Here is a 24,432-nt window from a genome sequence, read left to right on the forward strand (position 1 = left end):
GCTGAGGGAGATCCAATCTAAAATCTCCATTTGAAAAACGCGATATAACTCCGAATATTCAGGTCTACCTCCCTTTTTATCTGATGCTACAGAAACAATTGTTGCATCAGGACGCAAATTCTGATTTTTACATCTGCGTCGAGGCAACGTTATTGCAGGCTCCTGCTGCTGTTGTTTTCTATAACGCTTGCAAAAACGCACCGCAAACGCGGCTCGTAATCCCTGAGGTGTGAGAGTCAATATTCATCTGATGCAGTAAAAGTTATTTTCCCCGTACGCCTGGTGCGAGCAATAAAAAATCTTGTGAACGAGAATAGAGGTCTCCTTTTATTGAAGCCGTTGTTGAGATTGGTACACGCTTTCAAACAATCTGTTTCAATACGGAATCAAAAGCGAAAAAATGATGTAGTAAGTCTGTGCCACATTTTTTTCAGTGGGTAGTAATTTGTTCGATTTAACGTTCTCATGAATTTATTCGTTGTTCGTAAACTCATCCTGTTTTATACACCTTGTACAGTGTACCATTTATTGTAACGAATTTGGTAGTTGACCAGGCATTTGCAGTGGTAACTAAGGGAATGTGTTAAATATTGCACAGACCACCTGAAAGACTTGTGATCAGCTGCTATTTACGGCAATTACTTAGCAAATACCAATAATAATATTAGTTGCTGTATTTTAAGGGAAGAGGCTGAGAAGACAGGGAATACGAGTATAGGTGCACTGAAGTTTCTAGTTTATTGTCCTTATCAGCGATGAGTGGAAAGAGATTCGTAGAGCGTCTTAGAAACAAGCATATTTACAGATTAGCTAGCTGAATATCCTGTTCATAACACATTTCCTACCTTACTTTATTTTGTTGCAGTCATCGCCCTTTAGCTTTTTTTATCCCATCCAACAGTTTTTTCCCATCCTGTGCCAGTCTTTTATGTACGTATACACACTAAATAAAAAGCCCTCAGTCACATTCCCGCCAGTCTAAGCAAAGAGTTCTTTTCTGTCCATTACTCTCTCTTGCTTCAACTATTCTAAAACGGGTTTCTACATTTCTTACTCCTATGGTTATTCAAAATGGTTCTGACCACTATGGGACTTAACATCTGAAGTCATCAGTCCCCTAGAACTTAGAACTACTTAAATCTAACTAACCTAAGGACATCACACACATCCATGCCCGAGGCAGGATTCGAACCTGCGACCGTAGCGGTCGCGCGGTTCCCTCAGGTTATTACGAATATTTACTTTCATAATTAGTTCTCCACTTGCACATACCATCTTCGGTCAAATAATATCTGTAGTATCAAATTCGATCAATATTAGCAGGTAACATAATTTTAGAGAGACGTTTGTGATTTCGACAGTCACACATGCCCACCGCAATTCAGTCTGGTTTTAGGATTTCGAGTTACTGTATTTTTTTTTTTCACGAGCTGGATACAACGCATCCGAACTATCACAACACGCGTTAAGGTTTAGCGGGAAATCATTTGACTGCGTAAGCAAATTGTGATGAACGTAACAAGCACACGGCATACCTAAACATTGAATTACGAACTGGCAATAATGAACTAAAACGAAAATCAAAACAAACCATAGTTTTTCAAATGAGAGTAACATAGCAAGCGGTCTACGCTACAGATATGGCTCCTTAACAAACTTGCTCAGCCTGGATTGGAAGAAATAGGAAATGACACTACAAAGTATTGATTACAGCTTAGACGATAAAATAATTTGACAGAAAGTGAAGATGAGCTCCAGTATTTTGTCTTTCTACTGAATATGGAATGTACATTTATTTAAGTGCTCTACATAGTATAAATTACACTATATAATAATAATTGTTAAAGCTATGACGGTAACAGGGAAGTTTCTAGCGAGATCATAAGTATTTCTCCAATCCATCGTTCTTCATAAGCTACTGATATTTCATTATTCTGAGGATAAAAAATCTATTAAAAATAATTGTTATGAAGGTAACAAGCTAAGCAAAGTTCACAACCTTGATGCGTAGTGGGTGACTGCAGTGGGTCCCGAGTTGCGCAAATTCATTTTGTATGAAATTTTTCAGCAGATTGATTTCAGAGTTTTGTGCCGGATACCGGCATCATTCATGCACAACATCTTAACAGCGTGACTCGTTGCCTCCATCAGCTGCTACCTGTTCAGTCTCGGTGGCACCTGATGAAGACAATGAGTCACGTTGTCGAAATAATGTGCATGGACGACGCTGATATCCGGCAGAAACCCGATGCTTCAAGATGTCAATACATCGCCAGGAAGGCCTGAAGAATTACAGTTGTAGCTGCTTCGTGTATTTTCTCCCTTTACAACAATTGGCATGAAGTTGCATTTGTCATCGTCATATGGGTCTTGCACCTTCGTATTATACTGTATACTCACACATGCCTAGAGGAAAATTTAAGAGACCTTTGGAGAAAAGAGAACCACCTTATGAATATCAAGAACTCAGATAGAAAACCAGTCCTAAGCAAAGAAGGGAAAGCAGAAATGTTAGAGGATTATACAAAGGGTCTATACAAGGGAGATGCACTTGAGGGCAATATTACGGAAATGGAAGAGGACATAAGGAGGGAGATATGATATTGCGTGAAGAATTTGACAAAGCGCTGAAAGACCCAAGTCGAAACAAGGCTCCGGGAGTAGAAAACATTCCGTTAGAGCTACTAATAGTCTTGGGAGAGCCAGCCATGACAGAACTCTTCCGTCTGGTGAGCAATATGTATGAGACAGGCGAAATACCCCAGAGTTCAAGAAGAATAAAATAATACCAATTCCAAAGAAAGCATGTGCCGACATGTGTGAAAATTACCGAACTAACAGATTAATAACCCACGGTTGCAAAATACCAACACGAATTCTTTACAGACGAATGGAAAAGCTGGTAGATTTAAGGGTCAGTAAGTCCTTTCTCAAAGTATTTGTATGGAGTTTAGCCATGTATGGAAGGGAAACATAGACGATAAATACACTCCTGGAAATGGAAAAAAGAACACATTGACACCGGTGTGTCAGACCCACCATACTTGCTCCGGACACTGCGAGAGGGCTGTACAAGCAATGATCACACGCACGGCACAGCGGACACACCAGGAACCGCGGTGTTGGCCGTCGAATGGCGCTAGCTGCGCAGCATTTGTGCACCGCCGCCGTCAGTGTCAGCCAGTTTGCCGTGGCATACGGAGCTCCATCGCAGTCTTTAACACTGGTAGCATGCCGCGACAGCGTGGACGTGAACCGTATGTGCAGTTGACGGACTTTGAGCGAGGGCGTATAGTGGGCATGCGGGAGGCCGGGTGGACGTACCGCCGAATTGCTCAACACGTGGGGCGTGAGGTCTCCACAGTACATCGATGTTGTCGCCAGTGGTCGGCGGAAGGTACACGTGCCCGTCGACCTGGGACCGGACCGCAGCGACGCACGGATGCACGCCAAGACCGTAGGATCCTACGCAGTGCCGTAGGGGACCGCACCGCCACTTCCCAGCAAATTAGGGACACTGTTGCTCCTGGGGTATCGGCGAGGACCATTCGCAACAGTCTCCATGAAGCTGGGCTACGGTCCCGCACACCGTTAGGCCGTCTTCCGCTCACGCCCCAACATCGTGCAGCCCGCCTCCAGTGGTGTCGCGACAGGCGTGAATGGAGGGACGAATGGAGACGTGTCGTCTTCAGCGATGAGAGTCGCTTCTGCCTTGGTGCCAATGATGGTCGTATGCGTGTTTGGCGCCGTGCAGGTGAGCGTCACAATCAGGACTGCATACGACCGAGGCACACAGGGCCAACACCCGGCATCATGGTGTGGGGAGCGATCTCCTACACCGGCCGTACACCACTGGTGATCGTCGAGGGGACACTGAATAGTGCACGGTACATCCAAACCGTCATCGAACCCATCGTTCTACCATTCCTAGACCGGCAAGGGAACTTGCTGTTCCAACAGGACAATGCACGTCCGCATGTATCCCGTGCCACCCAACGTGCTCTAGAAGGTGTAAGTCAACTACCCTGGCCTGCAAGATCTCCGGATCTGTCCCCCATTGAGCATGTTTGGGACTGGATGAAGCGTCGTCTCACGCGGTCTGCACGTCCAGCACGAACGCTGGTCCAACTGAGGCGCCAGGTGGAAATGGCATGGCAAGCCGTTCCACAGGACTACATCCAGCATCTCTACGATCGTCTCCATGGGAGAATAGCAGCCTGCATTGCTGCGAAAGGTGGATATACACTGTACTAGTGCCGACATTGTGCATGCTCTGTTGCCTGTGTCTATGTGCCTGTGGTTCTGTCAGTGTGATCATGTGATGTATATGACCCCAGGAATGTGTCAATAAAGTTTCCCCTTCCTGGGACAATGAATTCACGGTGTTCTTATTTCAATTTCCAGGAGTGTAGTTCAGACAAGAAGAAAATGGCTCTGAGCACTATGGGACTCAACTGCTGAGGTCATTAGTCCCCTAGAACTTAGAACTAGTTAAACCTAACTAACCTAAGGACATCACACACATCCATGCCCGAGGCAGGATTCGAACCTGCGACCGTAGCGGTCTCGCGGTTCCAGACTGCAGCGCCAGAACCGCGCGGCCACTTCGGCCGGCGACAAGAAGAAAATAGAAGCTTTTGAAATGTGGTGCTACAGAAGAATGCTGAATATTAAATGGGTAGATCACGTAACTGATGAGGAGCTACTGGCTACAGTTGGGGAGAACAAAAATTTGTGGTACAATCTGACCAAAAGAAGGGATTAGTTGGTAGGACACATTCTGAGACATCAAGGGATCACCAGTTTAGTACTGGAGGGAAGCGTGTGGGTAAACATTGTAGAGGGAGACCAAGAGATGAATACAGTAAGAAGGCTCAGAGAGATGTAGGTTGCAGTAGTTACTCGGAGATCAAGAGGCTTGCACAGGACAGAGTAGCTCGGAGAGCTGCGTCAAACCAGTCTTCGGATTGAAAACCGCAACAACAACAACAACAACTCAAAAATTTCGTTGTTTTCTATAGTTCCTCATGTTCCATTGGAATACAGCAACTCGGCCTCCACTACAGAAAGTGAGGAAGATTGAACTTAGATTATCAAAAATCTTTTCTATACTGCCTTGATGAATGAAATGACTCAATGACGGGAAACGCCTTGCTACGATCAGAGAATAAGAACCGCACCCTTGTACGGACCTGTGATTACATGTGCTGCGAAGCTACCTACACTACACTCAAATCGATGCTAGCGGGAACTCCCCGGCTAACGGAAGCGGGTGACTGCCGTGAACAGATGGGCGCCTATTTTGAAATTCAGAATCCGAATAAGCCGAGAGGGGGACGGCTCGGTGTGGGGCGCGTGGTCCAACACTGAGGGGAGAGATGGCAGACGAAACAGGAGAACAGTGACAGTCGTCGTGTTCTTTTCTCTCCCTCGCGATCGTCTGTATTCGGCAACGTAACAGGGACGCGCCGAACTGTTGCTCCTGCGGAACCTGCAGCGGCCATCCGCGCCTCTGCTGTGCGCCACGTTTCACTGTCTAATGTTGTGCGGTTGCCTAGCAACAGACCTAACGCGAGCCACCACTTTCGCATCGTGGTGCTCCACGCAACTGCGTATTTGGCTCTAATTTAACTGCGCTTTTATAGCCTCGGAGGCCGGCACGTGCTGATGGGGAGCAGTGCTAACCAAATGCAACTCTTGTTTCTCACAGCTGGTGCACCGCGAGTGCAAAAGCTGTTTAGAACTCGATAATGGCTATTTGAAGCTGCCAGAACCAGAAAGGACACTTAGTAAAAAAATGTATCTTAGCGGAAACTGGAGACACGCCTACGAACTGTGCTGCGGCACAGGTCCAAATTCACCAAAACGAAATCATTATCTGCTGAGTAATTTCTTACACAGTAACGCGAGGAATCGAGACATACTCGTATCTACAGATATTAAGTTTCAGCATGATGTCATTTTGGTTAGCAGACTATGACAATCACAAGATCTTAGTCCAGTAAACAAATTTCGGCTTCTGGATATGATTAAATCACGTCATTTAATTACCTCGAAGTTTCTCGTCACGTTTTCCCTTCTCTTTCGCGGTAGATACACAAAGTAAATTGTTTCTGTGTGCTAAGGAAAGGCTGTAATGAGCGCTATTTCTTATTCAAGTCGCATAAATCAACTGAAGTCGGAATATAATTTTTATTTTGTGGCGTTTGACCAAATTAATAAATTCAGCTAAGCAATCACCTTCACAATCGACAACCTGGTTGCTGTCCAGCTAACGGGCTGAATTTCGTTTAAAAAACAAGTGGAGAACCTGTTTTTCAACGTGTGCGAGTCGCATATTTATACTGCACATCTGAAGAATCTTCATGACCGTATAGTAATGTTTCTGTCAATCACGTTTTGTATTTGGTACTGTTTCATGGTCGTTAACGTACTGCGCACAGCAACGTTCTTTTGTTAGTAACACTCCGTATTCAGTAAGGACCTGCGTTCTGTAATGTTGCACATTAAGTAACGTTCTGCATCAAATGACGTTTTACAGTCAACGATGCTCGGCGATCAGTAACGATCTGTGCTCAGTAGCGCTCTGCTTTCAGTAAGATTCTACTTTATGCAGTGTTACATTTTCAAGAACTTTCCGCTTTCAGTACCGTTCCGTGCTCAGCAATTTTCCGCTTACAGTACGATCCCATGTTCAGCACAGCCGGACAAGGAGAATACTCAGCGACAATAGCGTATTATTCAAGTCATTCGCTTAGTGCACTGACTTGATACTGTCAGACAAGTCATACGGAATGTACACCAGTAAAAGTTACAGCTGCGCAACGAACAGGGACTCGAACTCGGAAATTTATCATAAATGGCTAATGCTCAAGCCGGGCTATCAAATCACGACTTGACTCAGTGCATCATTTTGCTACCACCACCCTACAGGATTCCAAACTTCAGGAGTGCCCTCCCACTTATCTTACGAGACTAGTCTCAATGTGAGAATGGGGATATGACGGAGAATGAATTTTTCAGTCTGTAGTCACCTACATGAAACTTACAAACGGAATAAAATTTGATGCATGTGTGTTGTACGAGGGGCCTTCAATAAGTAATGCAATACATTTATTTTCTCGCCCAGTAATTTGTTGTGGAACATCGTGGAATATTACCGCTTCAGCCCCTATAGTTTCATGAAGTTCCGACTGGTCGCAGCGCTATACGTATCCTTCAAAATGGCGTCGCTAACGGAAGCGCTTTCCAAACAGAGAGCTACCATTGAGTTTCTTTTAGCGGGAAACCAGTCCACGGAGGTATGATAGTGAACAAAAGCACGGAGAGTCGTTGGCGAGGCGTCTGTCACCGCCGCAACAAGGTCCCGTAAACCTTTTCGATCTCCCTCGTACCGGCCGGCCGCACACAGCTGTCACTACTGCAGTGCTTGAGTGCGGACACTCTCATTCCGACTTCCATCTGTTTGGCGCAATTAAGGAACCACTCCGCGGGAAGCAGCACGCGAATGCTGGAAAGGTTTTTGATGAAGCAAGGCGTTGGCTTCTACGTCGCCCAGTAGAGTGGTACCCTGCGGGCGTACAGGTCTTCCCAGTAACGTGGCATAATGTCGTCGCACTGAACGGAGATCGTGTTGAAATATAGGGTTTCGTTGCCAAAAGAGTGGGAAATAATACGGAGTATTGGAATCCCGAATAAAACCAATCTGCTTTCAACAAAATGTGTTGCATTATACACCTAAGGGCAGGAGACGCAAGTAGCTTAACTGTGAGAGCGGATCGTCGATACCACTTGTGTTTTAAGAGCGTTTCCAGGTTAATCCCGGTCCGGCATACAATTTTAATCTGCCGGGAAGTTTCAGGGTTCGTCTCTCACCACTTGTCCGTAACATACAGACAGTTTACCAGAAAAGGAAAACAGAAGTTAGTTTCATTTCTCTGTATCTAGAGCCTTATGTTCCCGCAGGAATTGCGTGTCACAAAAAGAAAAGCTAAATAGTGCGGTGGGTAAGTGACTCTTCCTGTAAATGTATCCGGCATTTTCTTTTTTTTGAGAAAATTGTGGAAACTTAAAACGATTCCTTGCAGTGTGGAATACCAGTCCATAGATGGGACAGTTAGCCGGTTGAGGTACCACCAAGAGGGCTATCAATAGTGTGTGTGAAATCTTATGGGACTTAACTGCTGAGGTCATCAGTCCCTAAGCTTACATACTACTTAACCTAAATCATCCTAAGAACAAACACACACACCCATTCCCGAGGGAGGACTCGACCCTCCGCCAGTCATGACTGCAATAGTGTTTGCAGACACTCTGTCCAGTCACGTTAATGTGATCATCTGTCAAAAGTCTGAATAACCAACTTCCGTGGTGCGAACCGCTGCGAGATGTGCAGGAAGAGTCAGTGAGGTTTTGGAGGATACCGACAGCGTGTGGAGCCATGGCGACCAGCTGCGATAGGATTCTCAGCTGAGGATCCATACCCCGAACAGCCCGACAACGGTAGTTCCAAAGATTCTCAAATGGGTTTAAATCTGTGGAGTTTGGCGGCCAGGGGAATACGGTAAACTTATTCTGGTACTCTTCGAACCATGCACGTACACTGCTAGCTCTGTGACACGTTGCATTGTCCCGTTGGTAAACGCCATCGTGCCGAGGGAAAACAAACTGCATGTAGGGCTGCACATGGTCCCCGAGGATAGATGAATGATTGTGTTGCTCCATTGTGTCTTCCAGAATGACGAGAGCACCGACTGGATACCACGGAAATACTCCCCAAACCGTAGCGCGTCCTACTCAGGCCCCGACTCTTCCGACGATTGTTGCAAGGTGTTTGCTTTCTGGCGTTCCACGCCGCGCATAGCAACGGCCGTGTGTCCGATGCAGCATACAGCGTGATTCATTTGACAAGGCCACCTGTCGCCACTCAGTGGACGTCTTGCGGTAATGGCGTGCAAATTCCAGCCTTCATCGCCGATGAACAGTAGTTAACATGGGTACGTGGTCAAGGCGCCTGCTTCGTATGCCCATAAGTAACTACGTTCGCTGAACAACCGTTCAGGAGACAATGTAGGTAGCCCCTTGGTCCATTTCGGAGGTCAGCCGCTCACAGTTGCACGTCTATTCGTCCGTACACATCTCCGCAGCCATTGTTCACCCCTGTCGTCTATGACCCTTGGTGCATAACAGTGACCTCGGCACCAGTTTTGAATAGCGCCATTTTCCCATGCACGTTAATTGTAACCGCGTCGGAAATGTTTCCACCCTTGGCCCGAAAGCCAGTGATCATGCCGCTTGGACGTCAGATAAAACGCTCCGTTCTCGCATTATGGCAATGATTGCACTGTTGTCCGCGTCATCCCGAAACGCTAGTGCTCCCACTTCACGACTGTGGTGGTTATTGCACGTTGACGTCGAACATAGGCGCTGATCACATTAATGTGACTGGACAGCATAACAAAGTAATAATACAAGAAAGCGAAAATGAGCCCCAGTTAGCACAATATCGCCTAAATGAAATACGCAACCTCAAAAATTTTTGCACGTAGCGAGAGCTAAGGCCTTTTACGGTAAACACCACGTACAAAAGAAGACAGTTATTAACAACAAAAGGATTGAACATGTGCCACGTTTTAAATATTTGGACTGCAACACGAGCGCAGAGAGGGGTAACCGTGCGGTTTTACGCGTCTTGTCACGGTTCGCGCAACTCCCCCCGTCGGAGGTTCGAGTCCCCCCTCGGGTATGTGTGTGTGTGTGTGTGTGTGTGTGTGTGTGTGTGTGTGTGTGTGTGTGTTTGTTGTCCTTAGCGTAAGTTAGTTTAAGTTAGATTAAGTAGCGCCCGCCCGGTTAGGCGTGCGGTCTAACTCACGGCTTTCCGGATTGGGAAGGAGCGCCTGGTCCCAGGCACGAATCCGCCTGACGGACTTGTGTCGAGATCCGGTGAGCCGGCCAGTCTGTGGATGGTTTTTAGGCGGTTTTCCATCTGCCTCGGCGAATGCGGGCTGGTTCCCCTTGTTCCGCCTCAGCTACACTATGTCGATGATTGCTGCGCAAACAAGTTCTCCGCGAACGCGTACACCACCATTACTCAACAACGCAAACATAGCGGTTACACTCGTCTGGTGTGAGACGTTCCCTAGGGGGGGGGGGGGGGCACCGGCGGCCGAACCGCACAATAACCCTGAAAAAGTGGTTCGGTGTGAGGCGGCGGAAGGGTGAAGTGGACTGCGGTAGTCGTCGTGGGGTTGTGGACCACTGCGGCGGAGACGGAGCCTCTCCGTCGTTTGTAGGCCCCTTTTAACATACAATACAATAGATCAAGTAGTGCTTAAGCCTAGGGACCGATGACCTCAGCAGTTTGGTCCCATAGTCCTTACCACAATTTTCCAATTTTTTGCAACACGAGCTATGATTCTGGTAATGACGACGGCATGGTGAAAGGCCACAGAAAGTAGCGATTCTCGAGGGCCGTACCTTTCCAAATTCTATCATCATGTTGAGGGAGGCTGTTAGATATTATAACAGGTTTTATTTAGTAATCGTTGCATGGAGGCTGAATGGTCACAAGTATGTGGCATGGCAAACCCTACTGTCATACTCTTCAGGGTATCAAATTGGATATTCCAGTAGGATAACGCCAGGGCCTGCACTGCAGTAAATATCACGAACGCCTTCGGTAATGTACGGATCTTCGATTAGTCTGCCACGATCCCTGATTTGTTGCCCACAGAAAATGTATGAGATGCGATGGAAAGAGGTATGCTTTTATGTCAACGGTCTTTACGAAATGACACACCATGTGTTTCGCGCATGGTTTCTTTGGGGGGCTGTTTGCTTCCACGTCACAACGAATACAGGATGCCGTTGGGGGTCAGACAGCATAAGGAGGTTAATGATGGATATCAGTTCGGAATGGACTAAATGTTTAATCATTTAATACCCGTTATGTGATGAGGATTTCCAAGAAGTCTGATAAATTTCGGTCTGAAGCTTCATGCTGTAACACTTCGCATTTCCTGCAGTGCTCCTCTTTGCACGGACCTGTTGTCACGCAGGAACAGAACGCAACTTCCGTGCGACTTCTGTTCGCTGTCTGAAGAAAGTGGCTGCTTATAGAACCCATATCCGAAGTCCCTCTCCTCACGAACGTTTCGAGATACACGCGAAGTGCATCAGAAGGCCGGTGCCGCCTTTCTCACGGCGCAGCTCGCGCGACCCTCGTGATCGATGGGCGTCGCACAGCGAGGGAAGCTGTAGGGGGTGGGAGGGGTTTGTATCGTCTGTCGCCGACCTGGAACCCACCATCTCTCCAAATAATCTACAGCTGCTGTGCGGTCTCGTATTTGTGTTTCGTCGCCCGCGCCTCAGGCAGAATTTGCCGTGCGTATCCTGCCACGGTTACTTGCAGCTGATAACGACCTACAACAGTTGAATACATGACTCAAGGAAGTGGCACCTATTCTTTGTAACACGTCACTGACACTAAGTTTGGATAAGAGGACAACTAACGTCATAAAAGCCATTACTACAAATATGTGCCTAAAGTTGAGTTCATGGGTGAAGTATCAAACCCATTTGCAATAAAATCAGGAATAAGACAAGGGGATAGGCTTTCCCCGTTGTTGTTTAATTGTGAACTTGAGAAAGTAATGAGAGAATGCGACGAAAAATACAGTCAGCGGAAAAAGACTGGGTTGCAAAAAGGAGGTAACAAAATCCACTGCATTGGCTTTCTAGACGATCTGGCCCTGTTTGCTGAAACAATGGAGGAGTTACAGCAACAAATCCTTGAACTAGAGAGACAAGTAGCTAAAATAGAACTTAAAATTTCCCTTGAAAAAAATTGAAATAATGACAAACAACAAACACCCAAATAAATACCTAAAAGTCCAAAAAAAGAAATAGTAAAAGAATTTAAATATCTGCGGGAATGGATTAGTTGGTATGCAACAGAACACAGGCTAAAAGAATCCATGAAAAACAAACTTGAATTGGCCTTCCAATTGGCAAAAGAGGCGTACAACAAGAAATTCATTTCATGAGGGGGTCTAAAATTAAACATTATAAAACAGTAATTAAGCCAGAAGCACTGAATGCAGCAGAAACCCTAACTATCAGTCACATATGACACACAGAACAATTAGAACTAAAAGAAAGAAAAATTTTCAGAAAAATCACAGGAAATAAAATTTCCGGATAATAAAATTGTGTACATCAAGAATGAAACTATCTACAAAAAAATTGAAAAACTCTGAGATACTAAGCGAAATAGGAGACTTAAATTTTAGGGATAGATTCTCAGAATGAACTCTAGTAGACTAACCAAACGAATTTTTTATTTTTTCCATAACCGCATACCGAAACCTAATTGGTTTACGGAAATTGAAGAAAAAGCCAAGAAAATTAAAAATAGCTCATATCTGTACTAAAAACGAAAAAATAATTTTCCAAGACAAATTTAAAACAAAGGCGAAACCCATCATCTCGGAAGAGGAGAGAAAGAGAAGGTCAGAGAGAGAATGGGGGAATACTGGCCACAAAGGAAAACACAACACGCAGAGAAATGACTGGTTCATCGTGTTTCAAAGACGGCGAAACGAAAGAAATACAAGAAGTCACTGAAATTTACACGATGGATTAGAAACTGTAGGACACACTTTGTTTCTGCGTACCGTTTTTGAACTCGTTTCCTGCGTTACCCTATTTCTTTCTACCTATTCATCTCCATATAACTGGTGCTGCATGCTCCACACAGTGTCAAATCAGCAAGTCTTCATTACCGTAGCGTATATTACAACAACCAGTTTCCATTTAGTAAGGAGATTTCAGGATGAAAAGCCCCGGTTCAACCTAATACCTCTCTATTTCATTCATAACAAAGATCCTCACATACCTTACCTTTAGGAACCGTAAACGATGGAACTGATTTTAAGAGAGAGGCTTTCCTTAGGGACTAAACGTTAACGATAACGAAGAAGCACTTATGTTTCACTGACTAAGAAATTTTGTTTAATTTTAAAGATAACATCCACGAAATAATATTTCATTAGACAAAAAGAATGAAGAAGTTAATTTTGTGACGTTCCTCCCAAAGTGCCTATTTTTGCTGTGAACTGTTTGACATCTGGCTGATAACTGTTGAGCACAGGTCGGCAAGGCTCCCTGAAATGTTTATCAGTTCATATCGATATTTGTATTTAGTGAACTGGAGTGCTGATTACAGTGATTTACATGCAAGTGGTCCCAAGTGGTTCTTATGGAGCTTTCTTACAAAATTCAACAGTTGAATGACTAGTTCGGTCCTCTACTTTTAGTCGTTGGTCCCTAAACACATTCTACGCTAAATGAGAAATAAACAGGAACTTCTTGACTGAACCCATTTATTGAAATATCTTCCTAGAATATTGCCTGGGACTAAGCAATATCAAAATACGTCAGGAGGATCGTCATAGTACATAGTCAGCGTGTTTTAGCATTTGAGAAGATGTTGTTTAAGAGGTTTTAGAGCTGCCAGCATAACATGTAGACAGTGACCGTATATAACTTGTATAGCGTATAAAGGCTACAAGAAGTTGTTCTTGTGCAGCACTAACAGTTCGACAAGAGCCGCAGGGTATTGAGACAAGAGATACCTTGCACCCATCCCTGGTCTATAGTAGCACTCCGTCTTCAGGCCACAAGTGGCCCATCGGGACCATCCGACCGCCGTGTCATCCTCAGTGGAGGACGCGGATAGGAGGGGCGTGTGGTCAGCACACCGCTCTCCCGCTCGTTACGATGGTTTTCTTTGACCGGAGCCGCTACCATTCGGTCGAGTAGCTCCTCAATTGGCATCACGAGGCTGAGTGCACCCCGTAAAATAGCAACAGCGAATGGCGGCTGGATGGTCATCCATCCAAGCGCCGGCCACGCCCGACAGCGCTTAACTTCGGTGATCTCACGGGAACGGGTGTATCCACTGCGGCAAGGCCGTTGCCTATCCCTGGTCGACACGTTCGAATTCCTAATATCCACACACACTATTACACATCAAACGCTTACAGCTGCTTTCCGTTTCTTTACTCCTGTGTTCTTATTTCGTCACCTGAGTATCGTGCTCCAAAGTCTCAAGTGTTTGAATACATCTAAGGTCATCTATAATCAATAAACCGTTACCCGCCTCCGTAACCGCGGTCGCTAACACACGTCTGTGCGGTGGCGACCGTCTCGGAGGTAAGTCGGTCCGACTCCCAGTGGAGGATTAGATTTTTCACTCCAAGTATTTATCCGGAAGGGGAGGGGCGATCGTAGCATAAGGTTCCTGGTCGCTAGTCTTTGCGCCTATCTCCTAGATATAATTCCAAACCTCGGCAGTGTCTCATAACATATGACACGGTTGATGGTGATCCGTCTACCGGATGGGGAAGTGAAGTTTGTCAGCCCCTTTGGTGCCAGTGGAGAGGAATATGATATGTAACGGCACATGGTTTCTCTCATCATCTTCATTCAATACTAATATTACTTTATGCACACACACACACACACACACACACACACACACAAACGCGCGCGCGCGCGCGCGCGCGCGCGCAAAAACGCACACACATTACTCGCAGGTATACTCTACAGGTATACTAGCGACGTAGTTCTCAGGCAACCACAAGAAAAAAGGCCAATGTATGCCGAGGAAGAACATCCTTTGTTTCATCGATTGCACTAACCTGTTTTTGCAGGTCTCTTTCTTTCTCTATCCACTCCGCCGAAATTTGACTCCCTGAGTTCAGATTGTGCTCCCTTATTCTTGTACCACAGTTTTCCTGTGTAACTGCTTTTTATTCCACTTTATGCTCCATTTGCATTACCACTGACATTATTTATCTAAGACTCAAGAATAATTACATGAAATAAGAGAGTTGGAACTTTAATAGTGGCAACTATTTATTTACAGCTCGTACAAAATAGATTCGCGTTTCAAAGTTTTACTGACCTTCAAAGTAGTCACCATCATTGTGTATAACCCGTTGCCAGCGATGTGGAAGTCGTAGGCTACTCTTAGCAGTGCCAGTTGTGTTGACAGTTCGAGCGGCGCGGTCTATGGCGCGACGAATTTGTAGCAGTTCTGAAGCTAACGCCGTGAAGTGTTTCCTTCAGTTTATAACTCGAGTTGAACTTACGAAGGCTTAAGTCAGGGAAGTGCAGTAGGTGGTATAGCACTTAGCAGCCCTATCAGTCAAACAAATCAGTAACAGCTTGCACTGTACGTGCTTGAACACTGTCCTGCAAAATGATGGTCAGGCCCAGCAGAAAGTGTCATCACTTCTGTCTCTAAGCTGGTCGGAGGTTGTGTTCCAAAAATGAACAGCATAGAGACAGAAGTGATGACACTTTCTGAAGAATCTGATCATCATTTTGCAGGACAAGCTCAAGCACATACAGTGCAAGCTGTTACTGATTTGTTTCACTGATGGGGCTGCTAAGTGCTATACCACCTACCGCACTACCCTGAATTAAGCCCTTGTGAGTTCCCTCCTACGACTTCCACATCGCTGGCAACGGGTTATACACAATGCTGGTGACTACTTTGAAGGTCAGTAAAACTTCGAAACACGTATCTATTTTGTACAAGCTACAAATAAATAGTTGCCACTGTTAAAGTTCCAACTCTCGTATATTCGCAGCTGCGACTGGGAATCACCATCGGCTGTATACTGGAATGACGACTGCGAAAATTTGTGTCGGACCGGGACTCGAAATTGGACTTCCAACTTTATGTGAGCGGTCGCCTTAACCGCTTCGGCTGTCCATGCAAGAATCACGGCCAAGCCCAAACTTCTGTTTGTCGTCGTCCATGCGTCACAACCTGCACTCGTATCTTACTTATATTCCCTCCCAGCAAGGACATACTTACTGAGAATCGAGAGCCTGGTATTGGCGAATAATGTCCGAAGAGACGTTGCATCGTAGTTCTTAATAACACAGGCACTGCTATTTCGTACTCGTCAAGAACAATTCTGCATCTACATTGGCTTCAACCGGAAGAATGGTTCAAATGGCTATCGGACTCAACATCTGTGGTCATCAGTCTCCTAGAACTTAGAACTACTTAAACCTTACTAACCTAAGGACATCACACACATCCATTCCCGAGGCAGGATTCGAACCTGCGACCGTAGCGGTCACGCGGTTCCAGACTGAAGCGCCTAGAACCGCACGGCCACACCGGCCTGTAACCGGAAGAAAAACGTAATTTGTGAGAGGTGATACAGTTATCCTACAAGCATATTTTGTGGACAGTTCAGCTCTGAACGTTTATGCCAAGTGCTCTACTGCCTTTCCATAGCTTAAGTTGAAAACTAAGTGCGTTAAAGATGATGCTCCTCTCTATCGTTTTTGAAAGGGACGATTAGGATTTAGTGTCCTGTCGACGTCGAAATCATTAGGGACGGAGGTCATGCTGGGGTCGGGGAGGAAAGCGGCAGAAAATCGGCGTTTTACTAAAAGCACGGAAAACCTAATTCTGGACAGCGAGACGGGAAACTGAATCGCAGTTCTCCCGATTACGAGTCCAGTGCCTGAACCATTGCTTTTCATATTTTTTCCAAACCTTTCCACTGCGAGCATTAACTGCCGACACCCAGATATTTTTGAGGAGCCAAGTGCTAGTGCAACGCGATCGTACTACGATCATTTGTCTCTCTACCTGTGTCCGTGCGGCATTAAAGACAATATAATGCAAAAACTCGATTTCTAGTAACTAAGCACCTCTTAGCATATTTCGTTAGTAAATTGGGAAAAATTAATTTTGGGGTTATAGTGTAGCAACATTTAAATTGGTAAGAAACTTTCGGTAATTACTATATCAAAGCTGGAAGAGCAATACGACGAACGTGTCAGTGATTCGCTTAATAGCTCTTCGGGCGTAATTTAATTAACCAAAGGCAATAAAGTGAAAGGCGTGTGTACCTGTACTTAGCGACGCGTTAAATGTAACACCGCAAAGAGCTTATTGAGCTCATGATCAAGGTAAAATTAGTCTCTGACATACCGAAGATTAATTAATTTTACAGTCTATTAGCTATTGCTGTATTCACGAACATTTCGTTGCTTTTTTTACTCAAACTTAATGGAAACCTAAAATAAAGCAATAATATAACTGACTGTTTTAAAAAGTCAATTTTTTACATGATGTAGTCAAGGATAAAATTTATTTATTTTTGTCATCAGTCTCCTCACTAATTTGACGCTACTCGCCACGAATTTCTGCAATGGACTAAACTCTTCATCTCTGAGTAGCACTTACACCTCAAACTCCATAGTTACTTAGTGGATGGATCCCAATTTATGTCTTCTCCTATCGTTTTTACCCTCTACAGCTCCCTCTAGTACCATGGAAGATATTCCCTGACGTCTTAACACATGTCGTACCATCCTGTCTATTTTTCTAATCTTTGTTTCCCTCTCCAATCTCTTCTTAACTTTGAACATCCTTCTGCAACACTATTTCAATCGCTTCAGTCCTCTTCCTTTTTGGTTTTTCTGTGATAACATAGGCTGGCTTGAAAGATATTGCGTAACACAAATCGTTCATGTTTGGCTAAATAATGTTGGTACATGCAATCCCTTGTTTCTGTTGCACTGTTTTCATTTGCATGCCGATTAGTTTGATAGTTTCTATGTACGCGGCAATCATTATTCATGCTGAATTTTAATATGTTGTTCTCTAATCTGTTAGCAACGTATAGAACGTTCTTTCGATCAATATACATTATCCATTCGCAGGGCGTTCATTGTGGCATTATTTGTAGTTTGCATGCCTCAAGGCCTTTTCTCTCTGCACTACTACCGGTTTCGTCGTTCTATGCGTTACCGAGGGGTGCAAACTACAAATGACTGTCACTTGGCAAAAACTGTGGACCTTTCTTTCGTTATTTCGTAAGATATAAATGATGTACAAGTTTTGTGCCAGGGATTGCACATTTCAACAACAGAGACCAATTTATAACACATCAGAAGAAGGACTGAATGAGGTGGTGCATTGGCAGTGGACCAGTATTGCGAAAGAATGAGGTTCAAATTCTCGTTCGGCCTGTCAATATTAAATTTCTGGTGGTTTCCATAAGTCTTTTAAGTTGAATACTGGGACGCTTCTTTAAAAAAGGACGACCGATTTCCTTCTCCATCGTTGCCTTCTACGACACTGTGCGTCTCTTTTTTCAGAAGATGGTACAAAATCGCTGTGGTTTATATCTGACAGGACAGAAAGACACCGACATTCAATTGGATTGCTGGAGAAGTAGCAATATTGAAAACTTTTATGTGCCATAAACTTTAGCATTGTACAAACAGAGCATTGAATGAGCATGGAGCAACAGCTAAAGAGAAAAAGACAGGAAGATTGATTGAGAGAGAGAGAGAGAGAGAGAGAGAGAGAGAGAGAGAGGAGACAGAAGATTGAGAAAATTGACTTACGTTACGATGACATGCCCTGGGTACATACCTGAAACAGAAGAAAAAGCAGTTAGTAGTTTTACTTGAGCATCCACTAATATCAACAATATCTTAAAACACATGTTCAATAAATGACGTGTAGATAACAAGTCCAAATACTTTTTTGCATTACAATGTAAACATTCATCGAACTTAACATAGTTGGGTTTGCATCGCTACTGGACAATACTATCAGATAGCAGCGTCGCTATTTAGTGACATTAGTATCCTGCCGCTTGTTCTGATCCGCCAATACATTTTTCTTAAGAGTTAGAACATGAAGTAATAACATGCTCTTCCTCATGCAATGCCCTGGCCTCACAGGCAATTTGTTTCTGACAATGGTGAACTTATTTTATCTCACGAAACGACATTTTTGGTCTCTTCTTGCATACAGTCAGATCAGAGTGAATGTATTATCCGCATTTTCGATTACGTGTGCAAGTTGATGAACATCGGTACCTCCGTCCTAGGCAAAATTTAATTTTCCAGTCAAACAGTTTGCTTCAAATGTAAACTCACGCATACAAAAAAAGATCAAAACTGTATCGATTGGGGAAATAATCTGTTTGAAGAATGGGTGAGAGATACCTGTCAGCTCTGTGCCAGTCTTAAAGGAAGGTCAGGGAAAACAAAACTGGCGCAGAAATTACGCACGGAACACCAGCTTCGTAGTGAAACGTTGTGATAATGATCACGTTCTAATGCATAATGTCGCTTGTTGTAAGTATTCTCGCCCCCAGATATCTGAAATAACGAAAAACTGAAGCCAGCAACTGAGCTGATTGTGGTTTTGTCGCACTTCCTGCATGCTATCCATCACTCGATCGGGCTCATATCGGCTAGGTTTCTTGTCTAGATTATGTCCTCACAAAATGCTGAAAACGCCTAACGGGGTAGTTTTATTTCTTTCGTTCTGCTTATACAACATAGCCAGTAATAACCAACAGACTACTTCTTGTCGCCTGCTGCCACAAAGCTTCTTAAGTGTCAAGAGGATGGAGGAACGTAATTAACAGATCCTACAAACAATTACATGTGCTCATCTTGCTCGACTGTGAGAGGTGGTAATGGTCCTACTGGATTATGACAAATATCGTACAGTGAAATCACTCGGAGGTAAGCTAAGTCTGTCCGTAATGCGTGTTTCGACAGGTCAATTGGAAACACAGTCCGCGAGAAAGGTAGGCGATCTGGTTCAAATCTCTGCTAAACACAGTGGAGTAAATTGTCACATGTGCTTCCCACTGTGCAGATATTGTTACTTAACAAGAAAGCTTCTTCCTAGATTATCATACTCCTTCTCATATGAGTGTCTGTGAAGAAATGCAGTTTCATAAACACTTGGATAAAAGGTAGTACATTTTATGAGCCAATGTATCGATAAACTGAAATATTAACAAGCATCTCGAGCTGGTCTTAATTCAAAGGAAATATCAAACAAAATAATGAAAGTTATGTTCTACATCATCTCGCTGCACTAATCGCAATAATGCATGAGTATTAGAGTATATAATTCCATTCTGTAACGCCTCAGAACTGTACTGCAGTTGAAGATATGACAACGCTGTGCTGTGTTAGTCTACGTTTTTTTCAATATTTGGATATGTAGCCGCAAAGCAAAATTTTAACGGACAAAAATATTATTCCGCGTGATTCCGTGACGATATTGCTAACTTTCAGGAATGATGTAGAATGTTAAACATACCAATTAGCCATGGTCCGAAAACAACCGAGTCGAAAGTTATAAGCGAATATCCTCCTGATACTTTAGGCAGTGGACCTCTTCTACTGCACGCTCTTTGCTTTCAATATTTTAGAGAAGGTAATATGGATCAAAACAAGAAGAAAAAGCCCAGTAAACGAGGGCTCTAAAGTGCATTCCGGAAGAGGTATGAGCACCTGTTCATCCTTGCTACTGCGAAACAAGTCTCTTCTCATAACACGAAATCCAGCGTCCGTAGAAATCCTTTTTTCCAAAGAATGTGGGTCGACGCAGTTTCGTGAAACTACAACACCTAAGTGAAATTCCACGCCTACCCATCGTTGCCCTAGAAACACTGCGTTGTTTGAAACAGACGTGCCACTCTGCAGTTTTTGCTGACTGAAAGAGAGACCAAATAATTCATATATCTGCGTAACACACCTGTCGCTTCGTTATGCAGCACTCTGTGACAGAGCTATTTCAATTGCGCTCGATCACTGTCAAACTGCAGTTCCGTCTTCTGAAATGTTTGTGCCGAATGTGCAATTGAAAGAATCATAATTGCTTTATTTTTGTTCGAAAATTCATCCGGACCAGCTTACGCTAACGAAAATTTAATTAACTCAATTACCGATCTGCTAAATCCACTAATTAAACAAACGAATGCGCACGTGAATGTCAAACTCGATATTGGCACATATATAGATTTATAGATCAGTCGTCAGGATAGCAACGTATAGGAAAAAAAACAGACTTATCTTCGGGATGCACTGCAATAAACATAAAGGTCACGTAGGAGCCTTGCCTCCATTGCAAAAACCGGAGCCTTAGATGCGCAGTCCCAAATGTAGCTGTCAAAGAGTGCTCATTTTGGGAAGACATGCAATGTTATCGCCGTTAGCCCTGTAACTGTGGTCATCAGAACAGGAACGTGTGACCACTATGCGAAAAATTTGACTTAGTGGTATCCATGTTCCGTTTCTGCGAAACGATATGTAGCCCGCCTGGGATATTTGTTGAGCGACAGATTTCACGCGGGCCGGCTGTGCGGGCCTCGTACGGGCCAAGGATCTAAATATCTCGGCTTTGCTCGGTACTTCTGGGAAGAACCTGCAACAACGCACATTTCATTTAGTATTGCACTGCGGCATTTTTTGGTCTGCACAACTGTCTTCAGTTCGGCAGAGACGTGGAGTCTATGCTCTTTACCTTCGCTATTTGGTCCTGATGTGAAAGACATTCACAGGTTCCGTGGATGTTCGCACAGAAAAAGGCAGTCTGGCGATCTATCGTCAAAAGCCACTAAAAATGTGACAGAACACCGGTATTACAATTCTTGTTATAATTACGCAGTCGCATAAGCCATAGGTACTGCAAATTTGCTATGTAACGGTATTACACTAGGAGCAAAAAAATTGCAGTTATCGACAGAACAGTACATGAAGAAGAGCTTTGGGCTTATTTTCAGGCATGCAGCATGTGAAGATAGAGGTGGTATGATTAGTAAGATTTCTGACGTCTCACGCATTATTTCACTGTCAGTTGCAACATTATTCAATGGAATTGAACGAAGAATATGCAAAGTACATCAGTTAAGTCAAGAGGCCCGCCTCGAACGATTTTTCGATTTAAACCCCGCTATTGTTGGATTTAAAAAGGGAAAAGGACTACAGGAACGAAAATTAGAGCATCCGCATGGATTGCCGATCTCTCATTTTAAGCAGATTTGACTGCACGATGGTCACAATAAGACACGGCAAGGCGAGTAACACATTTTGACAAACATAGTCCAGTTCCCTAAGCTCACTGACTTTACAGAAAATATGGGGTTTGAAGAATTCATTGTGGCCTTGAAAGTCTTACAAGGATAGCTTCCTAAGCGTTTTGAAGTGTTGACAACAATGTCAATCTTACATAAGTTTTCGAGTTGTTTTCGAGACCGTTTGCCAATTCCCTTGCAAGTGCTCCTGTGCACGTGTAGATGTAACTGAGTGATCTGCAATATAATTATCGTTTTAATGTCAAACACTTTTACGTGAAAACTGTCCAGGATGTCCATGTTGCTCTCCTCAGGTAGAGTTTCCACGGCTCCATAATTAGGTTGCGAAAGTGCTACAATATTTCGATCGACATATTTGTGTGAAATAAGTTTTTTCGGTTATGAAACTGTATAAGTGAAGGTTACATGGCAACTTGAATACGGAAATCTTTGAAACTGTCGGCATCTGGCTGAGGCCGATAGTTCGTGTCACATAAAGATCACATCAAGTTTTCAGCACACCAAAAATAATTAAATAATAGTAATGGTCATGCCGTGTAGCTAGGGCCTCCCGTTGGGTAGACCGTTCGCCTGGTGCAAGTCTTTCGAGTTGACGCCACGTCGGCGACTTGCGTGTCGATGGGGCTGAAATGATGATGATAAGGACAACACAACACCCAGTCCCTGAGCGGAGAAAATCTTCGACCCAACTGGGATTAGAACTCGGGCAGTTTGGTATGACATTCCGTCGGCTAACCACTCAGCTTCCAGGGGCGGACTATTAAATGATAGTGAAAATTAGTTTTATGGGTGATCTATGTTGTTGAGAAATGTGAAATATAAAACCAAACCTGTATACACTGTGACTGCATTGCCATTTAAACATGCAGTTCTTCAGAGTTTGCCCCCTTGTGTGTTTGTGGTGGCGCGGGGGGGGGGGGGGGGGAGCCACCCACCCACTCAGACAGCTGGGCACGGCAGCTGGGGAAAGGTGCAATGAGGTTCAGCGCTAGTGCACTAGTGCACTAGTGCTAAGGCACAGCCCGCGAGTCGAAATCTTGGCCGCCCCTCTCATGTACACATGGAGACGAATGAGATTTTCGATTCTAGTTGTCTAGCAACGTCTGGGTAGTAATGAGCCTCCCACGACACCAATTGAGATTTTGGAAGGAAAAACTGAGCCATATTGTTTAGTAAAACAGTTCGGCCGGGCCCATTCAGAATTTAACTCGGTAAATCAGCTCTCTTGCATACAACATGGTACCTAGGTTTTTGATTCAGGCATGGATTTGGGCCACAGTGTGTTTGGTTAACTAGAGATAAAATTTCATATGATGCCATATCGCTAGCAGTGTCTCACGACTCGAAGGAGTTTAATTAAATCGAGGATATATGTGAATGATGTCGCTTTTTGCATTTGACTTTGAATGAGGTGAAGTATATTTCTCCGAGCAAAAGAACAGTAATGTTTTATTTCCGTTGCTGCTTAGAAGCAGCTTCTGTGAACGGACAGGTGGGAGAGAGATTGAGGCAGATAAACAACGGAAGAAAAGATTTCTTTACATTATTTTTCATTCTGAGCACAGCATTTATGGTTTGGCCGACATACACTCAACAATATAATAAATACATTACGATTTTCTCTTATTCCGCAGTAGGAATATGTTGAATTACACTTCTTTTAATGGCGGCTAATTAAGTGTACTAAGTAATTTAGTAAGAAGTATCTAGATTAAAAATGGTTCAAATGGCTCTGAGCACTATGGGACATAACATCTGTGGTCATCAGTCCCCTAGAACTTAGAACTATTTAAACCTAACTAACCTAAGGACATCACACACATCCATGCCCGAGGCAGGTTTCGAACCTGCGACCGTAGCAGTCGCGCGGTCCCGGACTGAGCGCCTAGAACCGCTAGACCACCCGCGGCCGGCCCATCTGGATTAATACCTCTGTGAATTAAAACTGATCTTTGGCAACATTCATGTATCCGCAGAGAGGAAGACAAGTGAAAGGCCAAAGAGAGAAAAAAATGTATTTCGCTGCACGTCGCTGCCTTGCTATTGATAGCGGAAGACACAATATTTTTAAATAAAATCGTAAGAAAATAAAATTTAGACACTTGAGGGGTAAATATGATACTGAGATACTACACGGAACTCAGTCACGAGAACATTGTATCAAAATGGAATGAACTGCCTGATGTTGCAATCTGTAGCAACCGTGAATAGAAGCTAGCACATGCATTTTATAATGTTTCGGAGTTAAATTAGTTAAGTTGAAGAAGTAGAAAAGGAATCTACAATTCTTCAATTCCTGTTTAACAACTGTACACATCATTCACTAAATGAGTTGAAGGTATGCTGTACGGTTCCTTTTTACACAATTTGTCAAATTTATATTTTTGTATGACTTAAGTTTGTGGAATTCCTGGCTCCATAGTAGTCAAAGTAAGCTAAACGAGAGAGGTCGCGTTCCCCGCGGTGTAGAATTTGTTCT

At 44.0% G+C, this 24,432-nt stretch overlaps 1 long non-coding RNA gene across 1 annotated transcript in view; it reads right to left on the reverse strand.

Annotated features, from left to right (window-relative positions):
- Nucleotides 1–24,432, reverse strand: part of LOC126259592 (uncharacterized) — a 616,409-nt gene that overhangs the window by 178,033 nt on the left and 413,944 nt on the right. Inside the window, exon 4 of the long non-coding RNA XR_007546537.1 lies at nucleotides 18,451–18,478. This is a non-coding gene — a long non-coding RNA (uncharacterized LOC126259592). The remainder of the gene's footprint in view (nucleotides 1–18,450; nucleotides 18,479–24,432) is intronic.

Source organism: Schistocerca nitens, chromosome 1 (assembly GCF_023898315.1).
Source record: "Schistocerca nitens isolate TAMUIC-IGC-003100 chromosome 1, iqSchNite1.1, whole genome shotgun sequence".
Taxonomy (NCBI): domain Eukaryota; kingdom Metazoa; phylum Arthropoda; class Insecta; order Orthoptera; family Acrididae; genus Schistocerca; species Schistocerca nitens.